Source organism: Chamaea fasciata, unplaced genomic scaffold (genome assembly GCF_029207755.1).
Source record: "Chamaea fasciata isolate MVZ Bird 193981 ecotype frontalis unplaced genomic scaffold, bChaFas1.0.hap1 SCAF_12, whole genome shotgun sequence".
Lineage (NCBI taxonomy): Eukaryota > Metazoa > Chordata > Aves > Passeriformes > Sylviidae > Chamaea > Chamaea fasciata.
In genome coordinates, this window is record NW_027094097.1 from 7296376 (window position 1) to 7310149 (window position 13774).

Sequence of the window (13774 nt, forward strand, 5' to 3'; positions counted from 1 at the left end):
CCCAAGACTCACAAGGGATCAAGTCTCCTCAAGGCCAGATCCTCAACTGCTGCAAATCAGCACTGTCTTATGAAGTCCATTATTGTATCAAAACCAAGGCCCTGGGCTTTCACACCTCCAGTCAGGATCCTCACATGCCAGTGTTCTGATGATTATACCTCTAGAGTTGTGAAAAAACACAGTTCACTCTGGAATGTCATACATAGTTCTTTGCTAGTCTTGTTGTTTGAAATGTAAAATGGTTTTTTTCATGGGCGGTTTGGGGTTTTTTGGGGGGTTTATTGGGAGGTTTTTTGAGTTTTTTTGTTAAAAAAAAAAAACCTCTTTAAATGCAAGGTTCTTTTAAAAGCATTAAAAATAAATGCCAGAAGAAACATCCCTAATAGGAGGAAACAAGCAACATTTTGCTGCCAACTCTTTATTAAACACTAATATTTTTTCATCTAAGGATTATTCGATGGTTATGGGGTGAATGCAAAAATTTTTAGAGCACTGATTGTAGCTGTGTCTCCTGAATTTTAAGTTTAGCAAATAAAGAATTAGGTATTACCTACACGATTCACAATTGCTTTTAAGTAATGCCGACACAAAGCACTTCCATCCAGCTACGAAGACTGAAACATGATCAAAAAGTCTTGAAAAAAAACCTCCCTCTAACTCGTGTACAACTTAAATCGTGAATTTTGACTGGTTTTTTTTCAGTACTATTATCCAGAGAAATAGGGGACTATGTACTAGTACTGAGCAGCTCTTGTGCATTTCTACCAAACTTTCGTTGATATACAAGATATTTTCTTTACAAAATACATTACGGGGACATATTACAGTAGCACACATACTACCTCTGCTGAAGCAGGACTTTGTGCAAGGCTCTAGCCATGTTCATTTTGTAAATGGAATGCAGAAAATTATATCATTCATCCACAATAATGGGACATACAGTGGAAGACTGGGGACTGACCAAAACTAGGTCTGAAACACCAGTTTACCTTCTTGAGCCCCAAATCTCTCTGTCTTGAGATTAAGAGCAGCATTTCTCTACGAAAGAGGTCCCAGATCTGCCCCAGTGACAGGCACATGACCACTGCTCTGGGCTGTGACAAGGGACATACTACTGGTAATAGCAAGGTTACAAAGACAGTGCAAGTTACCAGATAGAGATATTTATCTCCATTAACCTGCCACCACTGGTTGCTAATCACAGTCACATTAAATAGATGTCAAGGAATATCAATTTCTTTCATTTCTGAGGGCAAATTAAACCAAAATGTAGGCATAATAATTCCAGCACTTTTACACAACAGGTTAACATCTACACTCCTCCTGCATCCCATTGGACATTTTCACACGTACTAGAGATGACACACTATGTACTAAGGAGGTCAAAAACCTAAAGAAAACTGTCCAAGAATATTGAAAACACTAGAGGCATTTGACGTAATTTATTGCACTAAAGAACTGGGGAACAGGAAAAGGTTGATGTAATAATAACATTAGCAGGAACTATAGTCCATGCAAGCCAGTGCTAAATAAAGTGCCAATCAATAGCTCTTTTATTAGTAGGTACAATCAATGTACAGCAGGCAAGCCTGGCCAATTAAGCTTATCGACTGACCAAAGAGTAGCAGGAAGCATTCTTTCCTCAGTTTTGTTTTCCTTTCTGTAAGTGAGAAATGAGCTCCAGTTTTATCACTGGATTCCCACCAAGGCATCTCCAGGAGTTCCTGTAGAGTGGAAACGCTGACAAAAAGCAGGCTTGAGCTATCTTGGTATCCTTTAACCCAGGGTCAGCCACAAGAACCAAAATGCTCAAGGGTCACTTACAAAGTAACTTTTTTTCCTAGTGACTGTATGAAGTTAAGATGTTGTTCTTCCAGATGAAGGGGAGAGAACTGGTAAGGGAAGAAAGCACAGTCCCTTAGCAATGCTTAACTATTAACAGTCCTATAAGACCTTAGGAAATTAGGCTTATTTGTTCCTAATTCCCACATGCACAGCTTGAACTTCATAAACGTTCCAGTGTGAAGCAACGGCTGTATCTTTCTTTGAAGAAAAAAAAGAGTGCCAAAACTACAGCTCCACTAAAAATTATACAGAATTTAAAGTTTCACTTTTTAATGGCCGCTGAAAATAACAGGAGCTTTAATATTCAACTGTGACTAACTGTGCAGATGCAAATAGGATATTTATTCACAATACCCCATTCTCCCTTGCTGCTCTGATCCCCCTTCCTTCATTATCTCTTTCAAAAGGAAAAAGTTAGAAGACCAGATAAGATGTGGGTTCTCAGCACGATCAAATAAACACTGTGTGGTGGTCACAGGGAAAGAAAACACACTGTAGGAACGAATGGCAAAGATTACATTTTTCAAAGAATCGCACACAAAATTAGCAGCCCAGATGCCGATTTCCCATTGATGTCAGCTAAATGGGATTTCTGTGGCCTGGATTCTCAGCAGGAGGAGTGCTGCATCCACCCCTGCAGTCAGTCAGGCCACTTCTATCTGCCCCTTTAGCTTATTACTGGAATTCAGTGAATACAGCAGAGTTCACTGGGTTTATATCCCTTCAGGTCTGGTGTGCTTAGAGCTTTACAAGTATTTGACACCTCAAAAAAGTCAGGGGAAGAGATTCTCAGCATGTCTGACTACAGGCACTACAGGACAGACCAGTTTTCAGCTTCCTATCAGACTGTTCCCCAGCTGTATCTAATTCAGAAAATATTTCAGTAATCAGCACAAGACACCTTTAGCATCAGTCAGACAATAAATACCTAAAGCTGCAGGCGAGCATCTCACTTCTTATATTTATGTGGTTTGACATTTTCTTCTACCTGCATATGAAAACTTAACCTAGAAGATTAAAAAGAGCAAATCAAACTACTAGAACTTTGCATCATATCTAACTGTCACAAGGTTCAGTCTTTCCTGCTGCAACTCAAAACCAGGTCTGACTCCATGGACTCCAACTCCACTGTGTCCTGCCTGACCCTACTTTAGCACCATGGCCTCAGTTGAAATTCACCATCAGTCACACATGTACAAGTTGCTTTTATTCACTAGTCAAAAATCAACTTAACACAGTAACTCATTTACTTGCAGTTTTCCTTGCCTATATTTGTGACATTAAATACTGTAACTCCTGGCCTACTATATTACAACAGTTTAGGCTGGAAAGCAAGGCAATGAACAAAGGGAAAGATAAAAATACAAAGCAGACATTTCCATTTGACTTTTTATAAGACAGTTTGTAAGAGTTTACAGAAGACAAGAAGCTTAACAAGGAGCAAGACAAGGAGCTTAACTTGGACAACACTAACAACCTTGAGGAACAACATAAAGTAACCCAATTTTTAAAAAGTGTTTCAGTCAACCCCTCTGGCACAGCTTTCCAGGAGCTCAAGAGGTTGTAGAGCTTCTAAAAATGTCAGTCCTTCAATCAGCTGCAAGAAGAAAATGCTTCTCAGTCTCGTTTATTCACCTCCTATTGGTGAATTCCTATTTCCTCCAAAAGAAATTTTTCCCCAGGTTTTTCCAGTTTTGTTCAGAATCCCTTTCTTGAGTCAGATCTGGCTACCAGTCTCAGAGAGACATGAAGGTGCCTTTTGGATAAAGGTTATTTGCTCTCTCATGTCTCTAAACAGTTTGCACATCAGACACATATATTCTGCCACAAAATAGAAAGAGAATTATTGACCTACGTTGACTGCCTTACATCAAGCACAGGCCACTTCCAGAGGAAGGTATGCAATCCCTATCCATCCCATTTCTCCAGCAGAGCTTTACTTCAATGCTGTGCTGTGCATACGTGTCTCAGTAAGAAACTATTCCAGGTGTACACAAACACCTCTGGAACATCCTAGGCATGTGGAGCAGTCAGACCCAAGCTTTACTCACCTTTCAGAGTTGTTCAATGCCTCTCTCTGCACACCCTTCACCTCTCTCATGGGAGACATGCAGCAAGGTCAGTTCATGGCTTGGTTTGTCACTGCTGGTCACTCCTGTCCCCAGGGAACAGGCTCATTCCCTCACAAGTGGCTCTGTAATGCAAAAGAGCACATTCTTAGTTTGGGTTGACTGAATTAGCAGGGCTAAATGACAGCCCAAAAGTATTTCTCAAAGTAAAGCTTGCCATGAGCTGCCATGAGCTGGGACTCCTGTCTTCAAGTTTTGTAAAGCCAAACCCTGATTCTGGAGTATTGCTATTCTTCTGAGACTTAAAGGCCAAGAGATCTCAATTCAAAGCACCAGAAATTTCACCATGATGCTCCCCTCTAATTCTCAGGTCAGCCAGGGCTCTCACACATTTGGGGGGGGGGGGGGGGGGGGGTGGTTTGTTGGGGTTTTTTTGTGGGGTTTGGTTTTGTTTTGTTGTGGTGGTTTTTTTTTTTGGGGGGGGGGGTGTTTGTTTGGGGGTTTTTTTGTAGTTTAAATACTCCAGCCTAAACCTTATGCCTGACTAAAGGAGCTAACCTTGTGACAGATTGGGTAAAGTCAGACTTGCTAACAAATACAAGGCTTGTTAATATTGCTGAGAAAACCCATTAAGAAAGAGCACTTCAGGATTTGGGCTGTTTTTCCTGAATTCATGGGAGGGCCCTCAAATATATCCCACATCATCACCACAACTCCCTTCTGGGCTTCCATTCAGAAATCTGCCCTTTTGTCAGAAACAACTTGTTCCACGTATGATGGAGGACTACACACCCAACACGCCATCAATGAGTCTGTAAAGACACAGCTGGACACATGCTACAAAACCCCACTCAGTTGTTCAGCAAAATCCTTGTTCAAATTCCCTTTGTGAATCCACTTTAGTGACAAAAAAAAAACACAAAAAAAAAAAAAAAAAACCACACAAAAAACAAACAACCAGAGATCTTCAAGAAACAAGATCTTCACAGGAAGGCACTTCTGTGAGTGTGGAAGGTGGAGCCTCAAACTCACCATTCTTCCTCCTCCTGTGCTCTGTGTCTCTTCCACTGTTATGTTCCCTTCTGAACTGCACAACAGATGGGAGCAGTTGGTTTTTAAAAGGTTTTTATTTTCTGATTTCAATTTTTCATGTGTCTTTTGAATTTGGCACAATACCATTCTCTAGTGAAGAGGAGACATTGTGTTAAGCTTAATTATCAAAGGCTGAAACCCAGCAAGCAATCAATCATTTAGTGACATGCTCATGCTTTCACTGATTTGAAAAAATATTTTTTGTAGCTATTGAAAAAAGGAAAACTCTCAGAGACAAAAACAGAATCACTCACTTTGCAGCATATCAAAATATCAAAACTGTAGGGAGATGAGTGAAGAATGTTCATTTGTTTTTTCTGAAACTAAATCCAACTCTTTTTGGCATGCGAGCCCGGAAGTTGTGTAAGATGTGTTTTAGTGTAAACATGATCATTCTGTCGAGGTTTGCCTTAGAATTCAGGCTGAACAGTCAGAAAACTTGTTCCTAAATGACTTTTCTAAAGAGTCAAGGTTGCTTTGTTCTTTAATTTTCTTTAGTCTTTCTACCCACCCACCCCCCCTTTTTTTTTAACTGCCAGATAAATGCTCTGGCAGCTGCATTCCTGGGGAACACTGACATCCAGTGGAGAGCTGGGGTCATCCCCAGAGCCCACGCAATGGCCCCCAAGTCAGCAGCTCCCCCCAGAACTCTGAGCTGCTCTAGGAGATGCCTTAAACCACAAACTCCCAGCCACAGAGAGCAGCTCAGCTCAGCAACAGCCTGAGCCACCTCCAGCTGCAATTGCTGTTTTGCCTCCTAAATTCTCATAGAGGTGATCACATTCCTGGCACTGCTTGTTCTAGTGGTTTACACATAAAGCTTAAATGTGGGATTTGAGGTAGTTTAGGGGTTTTTTTCAGTTGAGGAAATGTTGAAAGAAAAACATTTATCCACTGACCAGCAACTCCACCATGCTTGCTTCTGTTTTTTCAGTGATACAGGATGACAAGTCCCATGTGTTTAAACAGCACTGTATTTCAAATGATAGTGAATAGGCAACAGTTAACATTGTTTTTCTTTGGAGAAACAGAGTCTCTATAAGGTCACTCTGGTGCTATCACCTAGAATAAAGGCATCTGGTATCATTAGCCTGGCCCCAATGTGGATGCATCTACAAGTTTACTTGACAAAAACCTGACCAAATGAAAACATCAGACCAAACTTCATCTGAGAAACAGGTCCACAAAACCTAAAAATTGTCTTGTTGCTTTGCACCAGCACCATAGATCCATTTATTTGCCTTCTCTTTTTGATACCCTGCATTGCTGAGGAGTATGATAGATATTACTACAGCAGAGGGCAACCAAAATTATGGTGCTGGTACCATTGCCTCCAAATCAGGGTAGACTCAAGTTTGAAAAAAGAGCAGCTGCACTGCAAGCTGCAACCAAGAATCCTGTTTCACAAAGAAATGGTTGATGTTTCTAAGCTAGTTTTCTTTCTGCACTGCATTCCAGCACAAAGCTTCAACATATTGCATCCTACCACCCCCAAATGGGACATACTCACCCCGTTATAAATGCAAGGCTAACCACAAGCTTGAGCTGTGAGGGAACTTGAACCTGGGGTTACCATATTCCTGGGATATCCTTGCAGCTATTTTGGGTGAACAGCCGCATTTTGCTCCCTGCCGTATTTCAGAGCCAAGACACTCTCAGACAGATCCATTGTCACAAAAGCTGTCTTTCATTCCATCAATATTTCCAAAGAAATCTTTTACTGGGAGTTCCCAACCAACTCCAATTGACTGTATGTACATTCTGACCAAGAAACAAGCCACACTGTGCTCTGCTTCACAACAGGCAATTTTAAACCAACTCCAAAACTTGTTTTCAAAATCCTCCAGACTTACATGGGTAAAAACGAGATCAAGTCGTGTCATATGTTTCTTGGCTTGCTATGGTACAAATAACAGTGCACTTATATCCTCTGCAACCCACACTGAGAGAGCATATGCTCCTAATGGTATCCTTCAGTGCTTTCCTATCAAGAACAATACTTGAGGACAGCCTAACCACTATCACATTTTCTCCAGAAGGATTTGTGTGTGTACTTAAAAATAGCAGCAGGGAGTGGAGACACTTTAGAAGGATATACCAAAACCCATGTTAAGCCAAGCCTCTGCTCAAGCACTTTCCACAGCCGAGACCAGGTAACATGCAAAACAACCAACTTTTGTCTTCCAAAAGGAAGAGTCCTGGCTCCAAAGGTGAATAGGAGACACCTGTTTACTCACAAAGATATGACAATAAAATCATAAGTCTCCACCAAAGCTTATGCTATTTTAACATATTTTTCAAAATACATATATATATATAAAGATTTTGAGTGCTGTGACATGTTGTTTTTCTTCCGGTAGAAAGCCTGGCTATTTCTGCCTTATCAAGGCAGGATATTTTTTACCATTAGATTTTTGATACACAGGTCAAATAGTACAAAAACTACCTTTCTATTAAAAATCAGTTCCTCAGTGCATCCTTTCAAAGGAAATAATACTGGGTGACTCTCATTCTACAGCTAGCAAACTATGTGGTTTCTTTTATGAGCTAAATGAAAGGAACATACAAAATAATCATTATGGATTTGTATGAAATTACTGGGTATGGAATGCAGTAAATCCCCAAACAAGATTTAACTATAGCTTGTAAGATATAATCATCAGGTAAAACTACAGACTTTCCTTTTGTAAGATGCAGCAGAAACCTTATATTTTATCGGAAACCTTGATTTATGTTTAATAGCTCTGCTACCTACTAAAAAAGATCTTGTATTAGCAAATGGGTACAGATCCAGTCCATTAGCTTAGGACAACTGAAAAACTCAAGGGTTTTGTGAACTAATGCAATAAAATATCATTAAATACTGTAGCATGACAAGACAGACAGAAGGTTTGAGTTGAAAGTCAGGAGAAGTGTTTGAAATGAAGTAAAATGTACAATAGATATGTTTAGGTACATCTGGCTTACATTTGCAGTAGGTCGTCAGAGGACCTTAGTGTCTGTGATGTAAATGAATAACAGAGCCCTCAACAATTTAACTGTCATCAGTATAAATGCTTTAACTGGCACAGTAAAGCAAAGCTCTGGGCCTCTTTCTAAATCTCCATAAGCTCCTGGTCTGAATTATAAACTGGGGCTGCATTACCTGAAGATGAAAGCAGCCAGGTCAATTCACTTAAAACCAGAGAATAACTGCTGCAAAGCTGTGATGAGCAGCTAAGGAGCATGTGTGTGTGTGTGTATGTGTGGTTGTGTTTTTAATGTACAGTTTCACAGAGACAAGAGGAACGTCTGACTGGGCAGTGATTCCAAATTCAGACCCAAAGGTTTGGTGAGAAGGGAGGTCGCCACTTGATTTTCAACCACTTGAAGCTCCTAGACTATAAGGCTAAAGATAAGCCACCAGATATTAGATATCTATTAGGAAGAGGAAAACTACAAGGAAAAAAGAGTTGGTTCTGTATCAGCTGCTCCAAGTGTTTTTGCTATTTGCAAACATTTCCCTATCAGGCAGCACCCTCCTGTTGAAGAAGTCTGACTACACAAGCTCTGTCACTGACTTTAAGGGCTTTACTCAAATCCTCTCTCCCTCCTCAAGCACACTTCCTCCATCTTCTTTCAGCCTTCAGATCACCAGTTTTGGGAAGCAGGAATTATCTCCCCACGTGCCACAGCACATATGACACCACCACAGATCCCACAGCACTTCATGTAACCAACAGCAGCCAGGTGTAACTCCCCTCCACCTCTCTCATTTACCTATGACACTTTTCAAAGCCACTGTTCCCACACAAATGTCCAATATCAAAGAGGGAGACAACACCCAGTGTGAGAATCCCAAGGCACGCAAAACCCAAGCAGGCTGCACTCCTTCGAAATTTTGTGAGTTAGATATCCTCAATGGTTTATTTGGGCAAGTGATGGAAAACTATACTTAGATGTGAAGGCAGATTGATCACATTTACTGTGATGTGGCCAAATTAGCTTATTGTCACCATAACCTTCTGGGCTTAGGATGAAATTGTTTCTCTCCCCTCCAACAAACACATACAATGTTCACTTTTATTATAAATTCCAAACAAATTAATGGATTCCAACATGAACCATCAAATTTATATTTCCTCCTCCACAGAGTCCTACCCCTGTAAGTAATCCTTAAAATTCGTCATGAAGCTTTCAAAACAATTTATGCAAACAAACATCAAGCAGAGCTATTTGTATTGGCAGCACATTTCACTTAACAACCTACAACAAGGAACAGATGGTCTGAGCTCTGGAAACAGCTACAAAGAAAACAGTAGGAGCAAGTCCATCAGAAGCACTTTTTTCCCCCAATTTTGTGAAGATTACAGACTTGTTCTTGTTTATTTCTTTGATTAGGCTGTTATTTTATGTACTCATGAATCCTTCCCTTGCATTTCGTGGAACAAATCCACCAGAAGCACATTCCCCAACTGTGTGTAGTTACAGAAGCACTGCTTTAAGAACTGAACTATCTGTTCCTCACTGTTTCAGGGCTCTCCAAAGTGGCAGGGAAGAAAGCAAACCAACATGCAGATGTTGTACAAGGGATTGACAAATTTAAGGCAAACCTTCTCAGCAATTCACAGTTCTTTCTCCTTTCGCCCACCCCTTGGTCTCCAATATTAAAACAAAAAAAAAAAAAAAAAAAAAAAAAAGCAGATGATTCACACAGTCATATCAATTAGAGATCACTCAGTCCTATGACTAGTCTTGTATGATATGATTGCCTCCCTCTTTTCCAAGGAGACCTTCATCTCGTGAAGATGAGTGACAAGAGGCCCAACCTGAGCAGGGTGCTATGGCACAAGCAGAGGAGCAGCAGGATGAGTGACACCTACAGCACAAGGAGGGGCTGCATAGGTGGTCAGAAGCTTCGTTCATGCCCATGTCAGGATCACAACACTCCTCAAGAAACAAGAAGGCCACAACTGTTTGGTATGTTGTGGGAAGCCATCTAACAAACAAATACCAGTATACTGGTATACTCTGAAGTATATATACAAATATAAATATATATACAAATACTCTGAAGTAAATCAGCAAGGAATAAAAAGAAAATTAAGCAAAAATCACCCCAAAGACATCCTTTATTGGAAATATGTTTTCCCTGTATCAACACAAGTTAGAAAAAGTTCTTACAGGAAACAAATACAATACCCCAATATACCTACTAGGAAAGAAAAAAGGTCTATCCCTGATCACAGCAATCATAATTTCTTATTACTACCACCATCAAAGTCACTGCCAGGTCTATCCACACTTTCTTCACAAGGATTCATATGAATTAATATGCAAATACTCTCACCCAGAACTGGATTTAATTTGAGTAACATTAGGGACAGCCAACATGTTTGCATAGCTATCATCCCACCAGCCAAAAGTACCGTCCTGGAGGCAAATTAGTACCCTAGAGGTACACAGGGATGAATATGGACCATGTTAAAAAGAAAAATAAACAAGGAATGAAGGACTTCTGACCAGAGACAATCATGACATGCTGAAGCAACAAAAAAAATCTTTCTGAAGTGCATTAACCAGGGTGGCGACAGAGGTCAGTATGGAAAGGTTTGGCTTTGAGAAGTGAAACCATGTTAAATTTCGGTGGAACAAAATCAAGGACAAAGCAGACCAAGCTGACAGCTTAATAGGACCTTTGAGCATGACAGTTGAATTAACTTAGTTCCACACAACACTATAATTTCATGTTTCATACTCGTGTTAGTGAAGCAATTTCATAACAGGATGACTACAAAGCTGTTTTCACTGGCCCCCATGGCCATCTGTGATGGCCAATTCTACATATCAGACACATCTTCTGCTGCACCACTGCACAGGAAAGCAACTAGAACACTCCTGAGGAGCAAAACCAAAAACATCAGCACCACTTTCTTCCTTGTACAGCATCATAGATCCAAGCATTTTTGGGGGGAGGAATGAAATATAGATACTTGCTAAGGCAAAATCCCAGGCAGACAATATATATCCTTTCAGAGCAGCTTTTCCCATTACTCATCTGGCAGCAGGAAGAGGAAAGCAAGCTCAGGCAGATGATAAAGTTAAACTAACAGTGCTGTTGAGCAAAAGTTGTCTCAGGGAAAACAGGTGGAGAAGAATATCTGGACAAGCTTTTCCATACAGACATTGCTCGTAGGTTTTACTTGTAAAGAAAAAAGTAAAGAAAATGTACAAGCTGATTTTTTGGGACTTGAACTGTCTGACTGCAGTTTAAACCAATTTGAGAATAGGTACAACTCTGAGTTCACCATCTGACCCTGCAACATGATACCCAAACTGAGCAAACAGTTTGAAGTTCACTTCAGATTTCTTCATTTTGAGGATTACGATGAAGCATTTCCTGAGATGTCATGCTTTAAACAGCTAATGGCATATGACAACCAAGTGCTTTTACGTCTTACGTCTAAAGTTGCAAACACTTGGCCTCTCCCCCAAGCAGAGAAATATGTAGCAGCCCCAAGAGCTTGAAATATGGGGCCTCATCAAAATCTCCTTTTCCTTTAGCAGGCATGGGATGCAACCAAGAGTTCTCCCACTGCAAGTGGAAAAATCTTCTTTACAAATGTCTCTCAGTGAGGGCCCACAAAGGCTGCAGTGGGCACTGGAGGGAGCAGAGGGACACTGGCTGCCCACAGCACAGGTACACATCAACCTGGGCCACCCCAGCCTCCCAAAACAGCTGCTTCATGCCTTCACCCACTTACTTTGTCCATAAGATGACACAGAATGATACAAAAACCATCCACCAAATCATAAGACAAAGGGGAATTTCAAGGGCACAAGTGGAAGTAGGTGCTCAGACCCTCTGATGACCTCCCCCAGGTGTTTCTTAAGCATTTTGGAGTTGACCAAATAAAATGGCACCATCAGGCAAAAAGCTGTCATTTCACACAGGTTTCCCCAGCAATTCCACAGGCTGGAGGTCAGAAGGGCCACTGTGTCTTATGAAGCACAAGCCCTTATGGATCGAAGCCCTTTCTAGGGAAGGCTGTAAGTTCTGGAAGCATTGAAAACCATATCTATGTCCTATTTATACACAGAAAAATAAAAACTTCATTGACAACCAGCAAAACTCTTGGTTCGGTTTAACCTCTATTTCAGTTTGCAAACTTCCCTGTTTGTACTGACTCGTACTTTGAAGTCAGCAATATAATTTCTGAACTGCCATAACCCCAAGAATCACACAAATACTCCATCATGCTAAGCAAGAAGAATCACAATACATACAAAGCACCAGGACCCAGCTGCTGACTAACCCATGCCCTGACACTGCTTCTGGGTTTTGCTGAGAGCACCAGAGCCAAACTATTTTCAAGCAAAGTTTAAAAACTGGGATGCTTGCTATTAAGCTTCAAGTTCCCTTCTACTGTAGAAATGCTGCTTCAGCTGAATTTGGTGGAATTACAGGAGCTGATTAGGTTAACCACTGACTGTGTTTCCTGGAGGGCATCTGAGAACATGCCCTGACCCAAATTATTTAATCTTGATCCAGATTTGAACCATTTAATTTTAAGCTCCACATATCTCCAAGAAACAAAGAAGGTAATACAAACTTCACAGCAGCTTTTAAATTTGAGAGGTAGCAAGGCTCAGGCCACAAACACAATTGCTCCCAGCCATCCAGGGCAGCAAGAAACAAAGCCTTGCAGCTCCTGCTCCCAGTGGAAAACTTTGCCAGAGGAGGTAGTGGAGGGAGGGGATGGATCTGATGGCAGCTGGGCACAAGCTGGCTGTGCTGCAGAATGCTTTGGTGCTTGAGCTTCAGGACCCAAGGGAAATTTCTGGCCAAAGGAGAGAAGAAGGGTGAAGGAGCTGAGGCAGACTCAGGAATCACTTCCCAGGCATGTGAACTCACAACCTGGCTCCTTTGTGCCCAGGAGAGGGATCAGACTGAGGGTCCCTGCCCTGTCCCATATTATTTATACCCAGTCAAATATAAAAATTGACTCTCCAGATTCAACCATAAGCTCCAGCCTGGCCCCAAGACATTTCCCAATAAAAGCATCATTAAAAGAACTCCAATTACTTTGGTTTGGGATGTTATTTGTCAGACTGAAGGCAGCCAGCCACACTGTGTCAATAATAATGAACTTATTAACCTAGAAAGGATAAAATATTGATTGACTTGCTACTTGCTTACACCTTTCAACAGCTTTCACAGTAACAGCATTGGATGAAAATACTTCAACCTTTGCACAAAGGGATTTTTAAATAACACAGGAAGTGTGCAAGAGCTTTCCTAAACTGCACAATGCAGCAGCATACAAGCCCATGTACTGATCTCCTCAGGCATTCAGTGAGACAGCAGAAGCTGCAAAGCTGTGCTAGCAGACACCGCACACACCTAAATCAGCCCAGGGGGAAGCAATATTTATTAATTCGGGCCAAACAGCCCTGTACCTGAACTGCAGCCACAGGGATGTATTCACAGAGGTTTCAGATGTTTTTTCAACTTCTCAGCATCATGCCACATACCTTAAAAACTGAATTACCTAATTTATCTCAGGACTCAGTTCAGTCTCAGAGAGTTTAGCCCATATATTTTACTACCAATAACACACAAGAAAATCCCAGTTAAAGTGTAACAGTGGGGACAGTGCGAGCTCACCAGCACTGCAGCAAAAGGCTGAATGGGATGCTGCAGCACATCCCCAGCAAGCTTGGACACCTCTTCTCCTCCACTCCCAGAGAGAGGGCAAACATTTGCAACCTCTGGCTGAAGACAGTGA

The 13774-nt window shown here is 41.2% G+C and overlaps 1 long non-coding RNA gene across 1 annotated transcript in view; it reads right to left on the minus strand.

Annotated features, from left to right (window-relative positions):
• LOC136295860 (uncharacterized) overlaps positions 1-13774 on the minus strand; it is a 71251-nt gene that overhangs the window by 45732 nt on the left and 11745 nt on the right. Inside the window, exon 2 of the long non-coding RNA XR_010722817.1 lies at positions 3897-4039. This is a non-coding gene — a long non-coding RNA (uncharacterized lncRNA). The remainder of the gene's footprint in view (positions 1-3896; positions 4040-13774) is intronic.